Below are 18,312 nucleotides of genomic sequence, written 5' to 3' on the forward strand. Positions count from 1 at the left end.
CCCATCTATGGGATAGATGTATGGGAGTCCCAGTCAATATGTGGGAAGTTAAAATCAACAACTATATCAACCATATGTTTCTTGCAACAGTCTTCTATCTCTCTACAAATTTTTTCTCTAAATCCTGCAGACTGTTGGGCAGTCTGTAATATAGCCCCATTAATGTGATCATACATTTCTTATTCCTCAGCTCCACCCGTAAAGCCTTACTAGATGAGTTCTGCAATCTGTCCTGAATGAGCGCTCTCGAGATATTTTCCCTGACTAGTAACGACACCCCGCCCCCTTAATGCCTGCCAGTCTATCATGTCTAAAGCAACAGAACCCTGGAACATTGAGCTGCTGGTCCTGCCCCTCCCGCAACCAAGTTTTGCCAATGGCAACAATATCATAATTCCATGTGTTGCTCCATGCCCAGAGCTCGTCAGCCTTCCCTACAATACTCGCGTTGAAATGTACGCAAAGCAGAACATCAGTCACACCATGCTCATTCTTTCCATGCGTGACTTTGCTTGAGGCCTTAACAATATCTGCCTCCACAACCATTCCACTATCTATTCTGGTATTCTGGTTCCCAGGCCCCTGTGACTCTAGTTTAAATACAACCCCCACCTACCACCCCACCCCCCCATGCTGTACTAGTAAACCTTCTTGCTAGGTTATCAGTCCCCCTCCAGTTCAGGTGAAAACTGTCTCACCTGTACAGGTCCCACCTTCCCTGGAGGAGAGCCTCATGATCCAAAAATCTGAAACCCTTCCTCCCACACTAACTCCTTAGCCATCTATTAAACCTATTTCTGGCCACATCTCGTGGTGTGGGTAGCAATCCTAAGATCACAACACTGGAGTTCCTGCTCCTTAACTTAGCACCTAACGCCCTGAACTCACTTTGCAGAACCTCATACCTTTTCCTACCTATGTCACTGGTACCTATACGGACCATGGCCTCTGGCTGCTCACCCTCCCACTTAAGAATGCTGAGGACTCGATCGAAGATATTCCAGACCCTGGCACCCAGGAAGCAACGTACCTTCTGGGAATCTCGTCCACAGAGCTTCCTTTGTGTTCCCCTAACAAATCCCAAATCACCACGGCTCCCCACTTCCCCTCTGAGCCACAGAGCTAGCCACAGAGCCAGAGACCTGACCGCTGTAACTTTACTCTGCTAGGTTATCCACCCCGACAGTATCCAATGTGGTATACCTGTTGTTGAGGGGTATGTCCACAGGGGTACTCTGGACTGGCTCCTTAACTCCTTTCCCCTTCCTGACTGTCACCAGCCTCCCGTGTCCAGCTCCTTGGCCCTATCTACTATATGTCCTGTACATCACTCGTCTCAGCTTCCCAAGTCAATATTCCCTCTAATTTGTAATGACCAGTGTGCGCAAAAATCTAGTGCTGTGCAATTTTTTGCCCAGTTACAACAACATGTGCACACTGAATAATTTCAATAAAAACAGCATAAACAAGCCATTCTAAAATCTGTAGACAAATCGTAGCAAATTCCACGTTGTCAACACTGTCCACATCAGAAACTTGAAAAGGAAATGTGATTGTGTACGATCAAGAAATATACTTAACATGCCAATGAGGTAGAGGGTGACAACCTTTTGTGCACAGTTTGAATTCCTTTGTGCACTAATTGAATTGAATCGTCTAGAATTGACTTTATTTCTTACATCATTCATATACATGAGTTGTAAAAATCTTTATGTTACATCTCCGTTTAAATGTGCAATGTGCAATTTATAGTAACTTATAATAAATAGTATATAGAACAGGACAGTCAATATAACATAGAAATACAATTGTATCAGCATGAATTAATCAGTTTGATAGCCTGCTGGAAGAAGCTGTCCCAGAGCCCGTTGGTCCTCGCTTTTATGCTGTGGTACTGTTTCCCAAATAGTAGCAGATGGAACAGTTTGTGGTTGGGGTGACTCGGGTCCCCAATGATCCTTCAGGCCCCTTTTACACACCTGTCTTTGTAAATGTCCTGAATAGTGGGAAGTTCACAACTACAGATGCGCTGGGCTGTCAGCACCACTCTCTGCGGAATCCTGTGATTAAGGGAGGTACAGTTTCCATCCCAGGCAGTGATGCAGCCAGTCAGGATGCTCTCAATTGTGCCCCTGTAGAAAGTTCTTAGGACTTTTCCAACTGTCTGAGGTGAAAGAGGTGTTGTTGTGTTTTTTTCACCACACAGCCGGTATGTACAGACCACGTGAGATTCTTAGTGATGTGGATGCCGAGGAAAAGGTATGTATGTGTGCACATGTGCATACCTTAGAGGGAACATTGTCCCAAATGATCCAGAGCTTATCTAGTTCCAGCTCCAACTCCCTAAAGCGGAGCATTAGAAACTACAGCTGGACGCATTTCTTGCAGGTGAAGTCGTCAGGTACACTGGGGGTCTCCCTGCCTTCCCACATCCCATAAGATAAACATTCAACTATCCTGCCTGACAACCCAAAATGTGTATTATAGACCATATGTGATTTCAAAATAGCTAAGTATACGGTCAGGGAGAAACAATTCGTCAGCTACGACAAAGAAATAAACATCCAAATTCCTGGAATTGTCTTATTGCACCAAACGATAGAAATGCTAATATTATTGTTGAAGTGTATTGACTGTAAGCTCTGTAAATAAACACAAGCACTATGCGCCAATCATATCCTACAAACTAGAATTAACTATCATTTCTTACTTTTGGTGTTGATTCAGTCCAGGTCATCAGCAGAATATTCACCTGAACTTTCATAGAGAGATGAACTCCAGCAACCCTCGGGCTGGAACTACCTCATTATAACTAAAATGTTACACTAGGTCAAACTCTAACACAGTACTCAAATCTCAGAAGTGATGGGAAGTCTCTACCGTGGAGGAAAGATCACCCGATTATCTATGATAATTTAAATGTTCAGCCATTTTAAAGTAACAGTCATCCAAAAGCCATTAGGATCTGTTACTTTGGAGGAATGTGGCTTGGAGATGTTGTAGTTAGTCATTACTTCATTTCAAAGCTCCAACCCAGATCAGGCAGGCCTAAGTCCCTTTCCTCTGCTGCTTTCCAAAGTCTCGCAGAGAACAAATTCATCAGACACCCAGGCTCCTACAGGTACAATCCACATGACAGCTCAGCAAAGGACTTAGTGTATTGGAAGATCCACTTGTACAAAAGAATTATGGATGTATACTTTATACAACTTTGTGATTTGTCTCCTTACAGGAAGCCACAAAACAAAGAAACCCAAACGAATACATAAAAAAAAGAAAACTGACAAACACACAATGTGCAGAGAGAAAACAAACTGTGAAAGCAATAAAGGTAAGCAAGTAGGCTTTAGAATGAAAGTGAGTCCTCCGACACAGAGCGCAGAGCAGCTGGAGCGGTCTACAGCTTCAGTCTCGGTTCACGACGTAGCAGGGTAAACGTCACGGAGCCAGAGCCCTAGCTCAGTGAAGGGTGGTGTAAGTGTTGTGCAGAGAAGGGTGGTGTAAGTGTTGTGTAGAGAACGGTGGTGTAAATGTTATGCTGCGAAGAGTGGTGTAAATGTGTGGTGAAGGGTGGTGTAAATGTTGTGCAGCAAAGGGTGGTATAAATGTGCAGCGAAGGGTGGTGTAAATATTGCGCAGAGAAGGGTGGTGTAAGTGTTGTGCAGTGAAGGGTGGTGTAAGTGTTTTGCAGTGAAGGATGGTGTAAGTGTTTTGCAGTGAAGGGTGGTGTAAGTGTTGTGCAGCAAAGGGCGGTGTAAATGTGCAGCGAAGGGTGGTGTAAATCTGTGCAGTGATGGCTGGTGTAAATGTGCAGTGAAGGGTGGTGTAAATGTTATGCAGTGAAGGTTGGTGTAAATGTTGTGCAGCGAAGGGTGGTGTAAGAGTTGTGCAGAGAAGGGTGGTGTAAGAGTTGTGCAGAGAAAGGTTGTGTAAGTGTTGTGCAGGGAAGGATGGTGTAAATGTTGTGCAGCAAAGGGTGGTGTAAATGTGCAGTGAAGGGTGGTGTAAATTTGTGCAGCGAAGGCTGGTGTAAATGTTGTGCAGCAAAGGGTAGTGTAAATGTTATGCAGCGAAGGGTGGTGTAAGAGTTGCGTAGTGAAGGGTGGTGTAAATGTGCAGTGAAGGATGGTGTAAATGTTGTGCAGAGAAGGGTAGTGTAAATGTTGTGCAGCAAAGGGTGGTGTAAGAGTTGCGTAGTGAAGGGTGGTGTAAATGTTGTGCAGCGAAGGGTGGTGTAAGTGTTGTGCAGTGAAGGTTGGTGTAAATGTTGTGCACCGAAGGGTGGTGTAAGTGTTGTGCAGTGAAGGGTGGTGTAAGTGTTGCACAGAGAAGAGTGGTGTAAATACTGTGCAGCAAAGAGTGGTGTAAGTGTGTGGCGAAGGGTGGTGTAAATGTTGTGCAGTGAAGGGTGGTGTAAGTGTTGTGCACTGAAGGGTGGTGTAAGTGTTGTGCAGTGAAGGGTGGTGTAAGTGTTGTGCACTGAAGGGTGGTGTAAGTGTTGTGCAGGGAAGGGTAGTGTAAGTGTTGTGCAGTGAAGGGTGGTGTAAATGTTGTGCGGCAAAGAGTGGTGTAAATGTTGTGCAGTGAAGGCTGGTGTAAATGTTGTGCACTGGAGGGTGGTGTAAGTGTTGTGCAGCGAAGGGTGGTGTAAATGTTGTGCAGAAAAGGGTAGTGTAAATGTGCAGCAAAGAGTGCTGTAAATGTTGTGCTGCGAAGAGTGGTGTAAATGTGTGGCAAATGGTTGTGTAAGTGTTGTGCAGTAAAGGGTGGTGTAAATGTTGTGCAGCAAACGGTGGTGTAAATGTTTTGCAGCGAAGGGTGGTGTAAGTGTTGTGCAGTGAAGGGTGGTGTAAGTGTTGTGCAGCAAAGGGTGGTGTAAATGTTGTGTGGTGAAGGGTGGTGTAAATGTGCAGAGAAGGGTGGTGTAAATGTTGTGTGGTGAAGGGCGGTGTAAATGTGCAGTGAAGGGTGGTGTAAATGTTGTGTGGTGAAGGGTGGTGTAAATGTTGTGTGGTGAAGGGTGGTGTAAATGTGCAGTGAAGGGTGGTGTAAATGTTGTGTGGTGAAGGGTGGTGTAAATGTTGTGTGGTGAAGGGTGGTGTAAATGTGCAGTGAAGGGTGGTGTAAATGTTGTGTGGTGAAGGGTGGTGTAAGTGTTGTGCAGCGAAGGGTGGTGTAAATGTGCAGTGAAGGGTGGTGTAAATGTTGTGTGGTGAAGGGTAGTGTAAATGTGCAGTGAAGGGTGGTGTAAATGTTGTGTGGTGAAGGGTGGTGTAAATGTGCAGTGAAGGGTGGTGTAAATGTTGTGTGGTGAAGGGTGGTGTAAGTGTTGTGCAGCGAAGGGTGGTGTAAATGTTGTGTGGTGAAGGGTGGTGTAAATGTTGTGTGGTGAAGGGTGGTGTAAATGTGCAGTGAAGGGTGGTGTAAATGTTGTGTGGTGAAGGGTGGTGTAAATGTTGTGTGGTGAAGGGTGGTGTAAATGTGCAGTGAAGGGTGGTGTAAATGTTGTGTGGTGAAGGGTGGTGTAAATGTTGTGTGGTGAAGGGTGGTGTAAGTGTTGTGCAGCGAAGGGTGGTGTAAATGTTGTGTGGTGAAGGGTGGTGTAAATGTTGTGTGGTGAAGGGTGGTGTAAATGTGCAGTGAATGGTGGTGTAAATGTTGTGTGGTGAAGGGTGGTGTAAATGTGCAGTGAAGGGTGGTGTAAATGTGCAGTGAAAGGTGGTGTAAATGTTGTGTGGTGAAGGGTGGTGTAAATGTTGCGTGGTGAAGGGTGGTGTAAATGTGCAGTGAAGGGTGGTGTAAATGTTGTGTGGTGAAGGGTGGTGTAAATGTGCAGTGAAGGGTGGTGTAAATGTGCAGTGAAGGGTGGTGTAAATGTTGTGTGGTGAAGGGTGGTGTAAATGTGCAGTGAAGGGTGGTGTAAATGTTGTGTGGTGAAGGGTGGTGTAAATGTTGTGTGGTGAAGGGTGGTGTAAATGTGCAGTGAAGGGTGGTGTAAATGTTGTGTGGTGAAGGGTGTTGTAAATGTTGTGTGGTGAAGGGTGGTGTAAATGTTGTGTGGTGAAGGGTGGTGTAAATGTGCAGTGAAGGGTGGTGTAAATGTGCAGTGAAGGGTGGTGTAAATGTTGTGTGGTGAAGGGTGGTGTAAATGTGCAGTGAAGGGTGGTGTAAATGTTGTGTGGTGAAGGGTGGTGTAAATGTTGTGTGGTGAAGGGTGGTGTAAGTGTTGTGTGGTGAAGGGTGGTGTAAATGTTGTGTGGTGAAGGGTGGTGTAAATGTTGTGTGGTGAAGGGTGGTGTAAATGTGCAGTGAAGGGTGGTGTAAATGTTGTGTGGTGAAGGGTGGTGTAAGTGTTGTGTGGTGAAGGGTGGTGTAAGTGTTGTGTGGTGAAGGGTGGTGTAAATGTTGTGTGGTGAAGGGTGGTGTAAGTGTTGTGTGGTGAAGGGTAGTGTAACTGTTGTGCAGCAGTCAGCAGGACCATACCACCTCACCTCTGGTCCTGCTACCCTGCCTTTTCATTCCATCTGGCGCGATGCTTAAATCATCCAAACATCAGGTCGTCCAAATATCAATTGGATGAACATCGATTCACACAAGTAATGTATCAGTATTTCTCCATCCGGAGAATATAAAGGAAAACACAACAGAATGTTCTAACTGAATAAAAAAATTGGAAATAAACTAAAATCATATCCATATTGTGTATTCCTGCAAGCGGTCGTTAGTCTAGAAATTTACACACAGTTATGAAGTCCATGATGGGGGAGATTCTGATGTCACAATATCACATTCTATTCTGGGATTACATGGAGACATTTTTAGAAACCATGCGCTGAAATAGAAGTGATTAGTGGATGCATGGAGCACAGTCAATTGCTCAGTCATGAATCTGGTTTTCAAGCCCTATATAATTTTAATCCTTTGTGAAATATGATTTGTTTCTATTTTTCAGTATCACGAATTCAGTGACCCAGAGGAGAAACAGGTGGTGCTGTTTCAGGGCCAGTTCCTAGACCTGCCAATAAGCGCATCTCTAGCTGTGCACTTCACAAGATATTTCGCTGACTGCACACAAATCCTGGATCAAAGATCTGTGAATATGAAAATTACTACATCACTTAGAATATACAGCGAACATATATGTCAATCAGTGCTCAATGTCCTTCCTTATTTATTAGCAGAAACTTTCTTTAGCCCTCCTATGTTTACCAACAACCACCACCACATCCAACCTCACACCCATCATACCCTTCCACAGATTTCTGCAGTAACAGATTCTACATTTTCTCCACTCTGGGTGAAGTTTTGGTTTTCTTTTTTTGATTTGTTGGTAATTATATTTTCAGTCTCTGGCTTTCCTTTGCTGCACAAATGTACAGTCTCCCGGTATCTACTCAATTAAGTCTTTCATACTTTTAAAGACTCTTCAGAAGTTTGAGATCTCACTAGTAGCTGTACCGCTTTTTTCTTTACAGCATTAACACTGATTCTGTTGCTAGGGTGCCAATTTTAATAAGTACAGCAACTACATCTCCCCTCTCCCCTCTATATTTCTTAATAATGTTACACTGAGCAATATTTAACAGCCAGAAATGTTTTGTTTTCTATGTCTCAGCATCTCTGTTATAACTGGTTCCTCAAATATACTGTATAATGGCTTTCTGTTTTGCCATTTTATTACATCTTAAAGGCTTCATGTTAAGTTTTTTTCTAAGCCACCCTGGGAAATGGTCACAGCAGGCAGACAACACCACAAACACAAACTGTACTTCTTTTGTTCCATTTACTTACGCTGGGATTATGGGTAATGTAGGTCAGACACCATCTTAGCTATTTCAGAACACCGGGACAAGAGAGGACCTTTCACCCCTGAAGTCTGCTCCACTATCAGTCAAAATCATGGCCAGTCTTCAACCTCAACGCCATTCTCCGTGTAATCTCCACATCCCTTTATTCCCTTTTCATGCAGAAACCTACTGATATTATTTTGAATGAACTCGGGGGCTCTGCCTTCCGTCTGTGGACATGTAAGACAGAGGTTCTTTCTGTCCGCCTTTAATTTCTCCCTTTCCTGACTCAAACTTTGAAATTTTAACTTTATTCAGTCGGATCCTGTAGAGCGACAGTTATACTTATGTCTAACAAAAGAAGCACCAAAAGAAATCCTGAAGCAGGCAACGGTAAACTTAAAAAAACTGACGAGACTTCAGAGGAGTCACCCTGAGTAAACAGATTAGCGTCTCAAATCAGCTATATCGTTGCTGAATTAACTTAACTAAAAGAAAGAATTCTTCCTTTGGAGGAAAAAATTGACTGTTTGAGCCTTGATCTTAAAGAGGTGAGTGGAAATGCGGCTGATATTTCGGCTCGTCTGGAAAAGGCTCAGTAACGGATCGTGGATTAGGAGGCTCGCTCTCGTCGGAACAATATTTGAATTGTTGGATTAAAAGAGAAATCAGAATCCGCCGACACACTGGACTATTTTGCTAAGATGTTTCGATCTTTATTTCTGGATGCTTGCCTACAACCGCTGGAGATTGAAATGGCTCATAGAGTTGGTGCTTTAAAATCCTCAGATCAAAGTAAAAACAGGCAAGTCGTTGTGCGTTTTCTTCATTTCAGAGACAAAGATCGTATTATTAAGCTTGCCAGAAAACAAAGGTTGTTTAAATTTCAAAGCTCTGAGATTCATTTCTTTGAAGATTTTCCACGTGAAATTGTTCAGAAACGTTCTGGATTCGTTGCCGTAATGCATATGGCTTGTCAAAGACAGTTGCATCCATCTCTTCAATACCCAGCTAAATTAAGGCTTTTCGTCAAAAATTCTGGGGTTCGTATTTCTGAGGACCCAGCTGAAGCATTGGGTTTTATGAATTCTCTCCCTGAGGAGTCTGAAGCCTGAAGTTTAAATGATTTACAATTGTTTGATTGTCTCCCAACGTAAGGAGTGATGAGGTTGGAAGATTTGATGGGTATAGAAAGTCTTTGCCCTAAAATGTACTTTTATCTCTGAAATAGACTGGTTTGGATGGTTTTAACTTCAGAAGACATAACGAGGGAACTGTCGAAAGATAATTTTGAACCATTTAGAATTTCTTTCTGTTTGCAGCATTTAAATGAACTAGTTGCTTTTTTGCTTTGTATGCTTTTGCTAAGAACTTTTAAGTAATTATTCAGGTTTCTTTGCATTTTAAAGATAGATTTAATAATTTAAAAATGGTGATTGTTTTTCTCCTGAGCAAATATTTCAAGAATTTTTTTTGGACGTGTTTTTTTTTCCTTATCTAATATTATGAAGGTTACTTTCAAAACTGAAGGTCGTTTCTAACAACTGTTCTTTTCAACGCAATTGTAATGAGCCGTATGTCGACTGTAATGAGTTGTATATCCGGAAGAGGGAGACAGAGATTACTTTTTTCATTTTTACCTTTTATTCAGGCAGGTGGAGTTTATAATTGCTTCTTATGCATCCTTTGGGGTTTGCGTCAATTGATATCGACTTACTTCTGGGCTTTGTAGGTTGGGTGGTTTTTTTGCTTTTTTCTTTTCTTGTTTTTTTTATCCCCATTATGGAATTCCGGAGCATACACAAATGATTATTATTGTTGTTTATCTCCGCCATTCTCGACTACCTTATCCTGACATGCGTCTAACTACTTTCTTTAGCTATAAAGTCTCATGATGATATTTAAACAGTTAAATGTTTTAAGTTGGAATATCCGTGGTTGGAATCATCCTATTAAGTGTAAGAAAACATTTAAAACTATTAACCGATTCCAACCTGATATAATTTTTGCACAAGAGACGCATATCAGGTTATGTGATAAAATCGATTTTTTAAATTTTGGAAGGATCCTCAGTATCATACAAATTCTCAAAGTAAAATTAGAGGTGTTTCCATTTTTATTGATTCCAATATTCCTTTTAACCAGGAGGATATTATATTTGATATCAATGGTAGATTTTTGATTGTTAAAGGAACAACTTACAACAGGAAAATTGTCTTGGTTAATATATATGGACCAAATGCTGATGATCTCTCATTCCTTAAAGATGTTTTTGCTCTATTACCTGATCTAAATGAATATATGTTATTAATGGGTGATGATTTTAATACTTGTCTAAATCCTTTAATAGATAAGTCATCATCCAAACATCAACTCCCTAATGACTCTGCATCACTTATTAATTCCTTTTTAATTGATTATGGCTTAATTGAAGTTTGGAGACATGTCCTAGTGATAGTGATAGAGAATATTCCTTTTTCTCACATGTTCATAATAAATATTCAAGAATCGACTATTTTATAGTCGACTCTCGACTTCTACCGAATGTTCAGAAATGTGAATATGATGCAATTGTTATTTCTGATCTCGCCCCATTAAAGCTAATATTGGATTTGAAAGATGTTGCTTCTACAAGACCACCTTGGTGTTTTCCAGAACATTTGTTATAAAGCTCAGAATTTGTTGAGTTTATTGAAACTCAGATAAAAGAGTTTTTTCTCTTCAATAATACAGGAAAGGTCTCAAAGTTAGTAATTTGGGATACAATAAAAGCTTATTTACGCGGTCAGATTATTTTGTATTTGGGTAAATTGAAGAAACAGACAAGAATGGAATTAGATAAAATTTCTAAACAAATTAAAGATTTAGATAACATCAATGCAACCTCTCCAAATGTTGATTTGTTTAAGAGTGGAATTACAATCACAATATAATTTATTATTAACTTATCCTATTGAAAGGTATTTGCTTAAATTGAAAAGTCAGTTTTATATTTTTGGGGATAAAAATAATAGGCTCTTAGCTTCCCAATTAAGGGCAGCTAGAGCTAAAAGACGAATTTTAAAGGTTCATAAAGATAATGGAGATATGGTAAATAATTATGAAGACATTAATAATATTTTTCAGGATTTTTATTCTGATCTTTATAAATCTCAATTTCATGCAGATTCCTCCAAAATGAAGACTTTTTTTTTTACATAAGATTAAATTTCCTCAAATTACTGTTGAAGATCAACAGATCCTTGATGCTCCAATTACTGAGCATGAAATTCAGAAACCTATGTTGTCAATGCAATCAGGTAGAGCTCCTGGACTCGATGGTTATTCGGCAGGATTTTACAAAAAATTTGAAAAATTACTTTCTCCATATCTTTTGAAAATATTTCATGAATCTTTTGAGAAAGGTAATTTACCTCTTTATGAAGCTTCTGTTTCTTTAATCCTTAAGAAAGATAAAGATCCTACTGAATGCTCATCTTATAGACCTATCTCATTATTAAATGTGGATGCTAAAATGCTTTCCAAGATAATGGCTAACCGTTTGGAAACTATTTTAACTAAAATCATGTCTACGGATCAAACAGGCTTTACTAAAGGCCGTTACTCTTCCTCCAATGTCCGGAGATTGATGAACGTTAAATACTCATCACTATCCAAGATACCACAATGTGTTATTTCTCTTGACGCAGAAAACGCTTTTAATAGAGTTGACATATCTGTTTAATGTATTAGAAAAATTTGGCTTTGGTAATAATTTTAATAAGTGGATTCAAATGATCTATAAGAATTCTATTGCTACTGTTATTACTAATAATTTCAGGTCCCCCTTTTTTCACTCTCACGAGGTACTAGACAGGGATGTCCATTAAGTCCTTTATTATTTAATCTTGTACTGGAGCCTTTACTCCGTGAAGCTAAAAATATACATGGTATCTCTATAAATGGGACCATACATAAGATTTCTCTTTACGCAGGTGATCTTTTGGTTTATATTTCGAACCCTGAAGAATCTATTCCTAATCTTTTGGAAATATTAAATTATTTTGGAAAATTTTCAGGATATAAACTTAACTTAAATAAAAGTGAATTGTTCCCATTAAATGCTGCTGATTTTATATATAACGATATTCCATTTAGAATTGTTAATGATTTTAAATATTTAGGTATTATCATTACTAAAAAATATAAAGATCTTTATAAAGCTAATGTAGTTCCTGTAATGGATTCTATGAAACAATTATTTTCTAGATGAAACCCACTAACACTTTCTTTAATAGGTCATATTCATGCTGTGAAAATGATGATTTTACCTAGATTTTTATATATATTTCAAAATATACCTATCTTTTTAACTAAAAATTTTTTTGATCAAATTGATTATTAATTCATCCTTTATTTGGAATAATAAAAAACCAAGAACTAATAAGTTTCATTTACAAAAATCTAAAAAAGACGGTGGATTTGCACTAGCTAATTTAAGATTGTATTATTGGGATGTTAATATTCAACAGTTATGTTTTTGGCTATATTGGCTCGACAAGAGCCAAAAACCTGCTTGGATTAATTTGGAATTAAAAGCTATCAAACAATTTCATTTAACCTCATTACTAGAAGCTCCATTACCTTTACAACTTGCTAAAATTCCAAATTTAAATCTCTACGCTGTTATTAAACAGTCAGTGCTTACGGATTTGGTTTCAGTTTTGCAACTCTTTTAATTTTAAACAATTTAAATTGTCTAGCTCTTCATATTGAAATTTTCTACGTAAACCTGCAATAACTGATCCCATTTTGCTCTTAGGGAGAAATAAGGGGATCTGTTTTTTAGCAGGTTTATTTTGTGATGGTCGATTGATGACTTTTGAAGAGTTAGTTAGCAAATATTCTCTCTCTCATACACACTTCCTGCAATATCTTCAGGTTAGATATTTTTTACAAAAATACTTATCTAAGTTTCCATATATGCAAGAATCTGATTTGTTGGATACCATTTTCAATATGAATACTTTAGTGAGAGGTTCCATAGGTAGAATTTATAATTTATTTTTACAACAAAAAGATAACCTCTCACTAAAGATTAAACAAGCTTGGGAGAGAGAACTTAATATGACCTTTGTTAATGAAGATTGATTGTGAGTTCTGAAGACAGTAAATTCTTCTTCGATATGTGCCAATCACTGTTTAATTCAATTTAAAATTGTTCACTGTTATTATTTAACAAAGGAGAGACTATCCAAAATGTTTCCTAACATAGACAACTATTGTGATAGGTGTAAAGCTGAAGTGGCCACTTTGTCACATATGTTCTGGTGATATTCTTCATTAAAATCTTTTTGGAAATCTTTATTTTCTACAATTTCTAAAGCTCTGAAAATTAATTTACAACCTAATACATTGACTGTTCTATTTGGAATAGTTCCGCATCATATTCAGGGTATTTCTTCTTCAGACCAACATGTAATTGCATTTGTTATACTGTTGGCAAGAAGGGCTATTTTATTGAAAAGGAAAGATACCTCTGTCCCTACATTAATTCAATGGTTTTCTCAAGTAATGTTATGTCTTAGTCTGGAAAAAATTAGAAGTAGAACTTTTGATCCTTGATTCGATTTTGAGAGAAGATGGGGCTCTTTTCCCAAATATTATCATTTAATTTGAATTAATTTATATGGCTTCCTTCCAATCTTATATAGATGTGAATTAGTGGTTGATGATTTTTCTTCTTTGTATATGTAACTGGGTGACCATTGGATCTTATTCAGTATTGTTAAAAGAGTACTTAGACAGCCATCCGGGTAATGCTAGAATAGTTGTCTATGCCTTTAAGGGAGACGGTGATGTCATTACGCATGCGCGGGATAGTGGGGAGACCATTTTGTTTCTGCTGAAGACGTGGTAGGGCGTTGGAATTGGTCTCTCCCAAAGTGCGCTGGGCATGGTAAGGAAAGGTGAGCTTTAATCGGCGATATCCATGTGAATTCATATATTCTTGCTGGCGAATTGAGAATATCGGTAGTTTGACATGTTTTACATGTGGATGCTTTAGATTTTCTCGAGTAAGTGACTTAACGCTGGATTGCGTGGCTTTTGCAAATTTCCTTACCGGTCAAGTAGGTCAGTCTTCCTGTAATTTAACTACCAGGCAATACCTTGTAAAGGTTGTGCCAAAGTCTACCTGTTGTCTAACTTTATTGTATGGGGACTGATTGTGCATGTAACTGTGTAGTGTGAATGTTTAGTCTCTGTTTGGGAGTCCACCGCGTGTGTATGTCTTAGATGAGATATATTTGCTCACATGTTTCGCTGTTCTGTATAAGATGCAGGGTGGGTGGGATTCTAATGTTGTTTGTATTGTTTTCCTTCAGAATTGCCACTACCGTATTAGTTCTGGTATTTTTACACTGCGTACGCAATTCTGTCCATACACGAGGGCGTGGATCGAAAGTTAAACTGAGATTGTAACGGCAAGAACTGGTTGTAAATTCATTCGTTTTGTTTCGCGACCCTCTTCTGGCACTTAAACATCTAAAACCAATAAAGGAATTAAAACCCAAAAAAGTCTTTGTTGTTCTGAGCGTGTGCTTTTCCCCAGACTACACATATATAGATGATTGTAAGAAGTATTGCTCCGGGAGTTGGTTCCTAATAGTTTTATTTTCCTTTTTTCCTTTTTTCTTCCTTTTTCTTTTTCTTTCTCTTGTAGTTAGTGGGTTTTTTTCTTTTAGTTGCTGGGGTTCTCTTTTCCTTTTCTTTATTAAAAATATTTTTTTTTCATTATATATTATTCTTTTTTGGTAAGTTTTTTTCTTCAGCTTTGTTAACTGTATATATATCAATTTGTTGAAGTCTTGTATCATTTTATAGCTGTAGAAGATTATGCATCAATAAAAAGATTTTAAAGATGAAAATATTTTGAATGAGCTCAGTGACTGAGTTTTCAGGGCCCTCTGGAGGGAAGAATTTCAAAATTTCACTATTCTCCAAGTCAAAAGGTTTCTCCTTATCTCAATTCTAAATAGCCTACCATTTGTTCTGTGATTGGCCTTCTCATTTCAGAAAATGTATTTCCTGTATCTGGACTGTCCAACTTTCTAACAATTTTGCAAGTTTCAACAAGACTGCCATTTATTTTTCTAATCACTAAAGACCCTGGCCCTGGTCGACAGGAGGTCTATCCCAATTCAGCAAACCTGCTAATCCCAGAATCAGTCTCGTGAATCTTCACTGTATGTTAAATATCTCCTTTAGTTAAGGAGACTACACATAATACTGCTGCCACGGTTTCACCAAATCTCCATATAAATGCAACAAGAAATCTTAGTCCTGTACTCATTTTTCTACATTATATTCCATCACCCATATCCCTGCCCACTCCGATGTGGATTTCACACCACTTCATTTTACTCATTGCAATATTCCCTCAATGTGGATGACCACCACAACTTCTCGCTTTGGAAATAGATCACTGTTTCTCCACCATCAGTGGGCCTAAATCCAGGAACTTCTTCCCTGAGATATTATTCAGCAAAAGACAATGGTTAAAGTTGCTGGCTCTCAGCTAAAATTAAGCATGGCCTACAATGTTAAAACTGAATTTTAAAAAACTATATTAAATTTGATTTAATTACTTTGAAGAACTGGACTACATCAACATAATCTGTCATTTCATTTTATGGCTATCATGTCCCTGCTGACTGCCATTCTCCCATTTATTTGTCAGTAATCTATTCTACATATCCAATAATTCCCCCTGATCCTCTTACCACTCTCCTACACTAAGTAATTTACAATCAGCAGATGTAGCAGAAATCCAGAAATCCAAACTTCAAAACCTGGGCCTTGCACCTCAATCCTTGACTTCCTCATCAGGAGACTATAGTCAGTGCGGTTCAGAAATATCTTCTCCTCATTGACAATCAACACAGCAACAGCTCAAGGATGCACACTTAGTCCACTGTACTACTCTTATAACTGTGTGGCTAGGCTTAGGCCAACCACCATCTCCAATTTCCCTGATGACACAACTGTGGTTGGCAGAATCTCAGATGAGGACAAGAGGTACATTAAGAGTGAGATAAACCCAGCAGGTTGAGTGGTGTTGCAGTAAGAAGCTTGTAGCTGATGTCAGCAAGACTAAGGAATTGTTTGTGGACTTCAGGAAAGGAAGTTGAGAGAATACACTCCAGTCATCAGCAAGGGATCAGCAGTAGAAAAGGTGCATGTCAGCATCTCAGAGGATCAATCCTGGGCCCAACATATTGACGCAATCACATAAACGCATGCCAGCAACTATACTTCATTAGGAGCTTGAGATTTGGTACATTGCCAAAACCTCAGGAAATTTCTACAGATATACTGTGGAGAGCATTCAGACTGGTTACATCACCACCTGATATGAAAGCTTTATAGAAGGTTGTAGATTCTGCCAGTTCCATCATGGGCACTAGTCTCTCCACCACTGAAGACAGTGCCTCAAAAAGAGGGCATCTATCTTCAAGAACCTTCACCATCCAGGACATGCCCTCTTCTCATTACTACCATCAGGGAGGAGGATGCTGAGGACACATATTCAATGTTTTAGGAACAACTTCTTCCCCTCCGCCATCAGATTTATAAATGGTCCATGAACACTACCTCACTACTTTGCTTTTCTTGTATTATTTATTTAATGTTTTAATATATTTCTTATTGCAACTTATAGTAATTTCTTATGTGTGGTGCCCTGGTTCACATCTTTACTATTATGCTGTAGGTATTTCATTGAGCAGCTCTGTGAGAGCTGTCTGTTCTGCTTTGGGTTATTGTTGAAGATGAGGGGTGATGTGGAAAATGTGCCATCCAATTAGCAGAAGGTTTTTCTTGCTGAGGGACAATAGGGTTGGTTTTGGGCCTTTGTTCGCGAGGAGATGAAGAGAGAAGAAACTGGGGAGAATTGATTGTAGCATACAATCCGGTGGGAGACCTGTTTGTTCAAGATGGATTGCGAGCTACGTTCGATAGGTGGCGTGAGTGTCCACGCTGACTGAGGGCCCAGCACGTGAGTGACAGAGTGACACCAGAGTTGGAGTGACAGCTCCAACTTGTGCACATTTGACTGTTTAATTAGAATGGGCCCTTCTCTTTTTGTTATTCTTTACTAACTCTTTAGTTAAGATTCATAAATATAATTCCTTCAGTGGAATGCAGTGTACTGTCCGTTATTCCATGGCATTAATTTGTAACGGTAGTGAAATACGCAGCATCCACACAAACCGGGGTTTGGGATGGGGGGTGCTCCTGCCTCAGTCTCACACGTTTGGCGGGGCCGGAGATTGTCTTTCTTAGACTTAGGCAGCCAACGGAACCGGAGTGTTTTGTACGTATTACGTTCTACTGCTGCCTCAAAACACCACGTTTCACAACATGTAGGTGATAATAAGCCAGATTCTGTTTCTCCACACTGCACAGTAAGTCAGCAGCAATCCATCACTGTGCCGCCCTTTTCAAACACTTGGTGAAATGAACTCGACAAACTGTGACAATATCCAAGCAAGGGGTCGGTACGTTTTTGGATATTGTGTAAGGGAATTTAAGGTCAGTACAAGGAAATGGAAAAAGTGATTGATGAGTAGTAGAGAAACTGATTATGAAAATAAACTGATGAGAAATAACAAAGAAAACTTGGTTGAGGGAGCCTTGGAGAAGAGAGTGCGGAATTAATAATGGGAAGCAAGGAAACAAGGAATAATTTAAAGAAGTTCATTGCCTCAGTGCATGTGTGGATGTGGGATGTCAGAGAGAACTCCAGTGTCCCTGACGACTACACCTGCAAGAAGTGCATCTGGCTGCAGCTTCTAACAGACCACGTGAAGCCAGATCTGGAAGGACTCTGGTTTATTTGCGAGACTGAGGGGCTGAGAGACAAGACAAACAAGGAGGTACGTAGTTACATCTGAAGTGCAGGACACAGATAACTGGGTGACCGTCAGGAGGGGAAAGGGGGTAGGCTGCCAGTGCAGGGTACCCCTGTGCCTGACCTAGCAGAGGAAAACCACAGGGGTCAGCCCTCTGGCACTGAGGCGAGCTGTACGATAGGGGATTTGTTGGTCAGAACAGAAAGGAGGTTCTGTGGATGAGAATGAGATTCCCGGATGGTACGTTGCCTCCTGGGTGCAAGGTCAGGGACTCCTGTATCTGAGGAGTCTACTGTATTCTTAAGTGAGAGGGTGAGCAGCCATGGGTCGGAACTGATGTCACGGGTAGGAGGGGTGACGAGGTCTTCCGAAGTGATTTCAGGGAGTTAAAGGGCAGGACTCCAGGGTTGTGATCTCAGGGTTGCTACCTGTGCCACGTGCTAGTGAGGTCAAAAGAAAAAAGAATATACGGTTTATCACATGGCTAAGGAGATGGTGCAGGAGGGAAGGCTTCAGATTTTTGGATCATTGGGCACTCTTCTAGGGACCTGTACAGAAGGGACGGTTTGCTCCTGAACTGGAGGGGGACTAATATCCTAGCAGGAAGGTTTGCTAGTGCTCCATGGCAGGGG

The sequence above is a fragment of the Mobula birostris genome, chromosome 15 (assembly GCF_030028105.1).
Source record: "Mobula birostris isolate sMobBir1 chromosome 15, sMobBir1.hap1, whole genome shotgun sequence".
NCBI lineage: Eukaryota > Metazoa > Chordata > Chondrichthyes > Myliobatiformes > Myliobatidae > Mobula > Mobula birostris.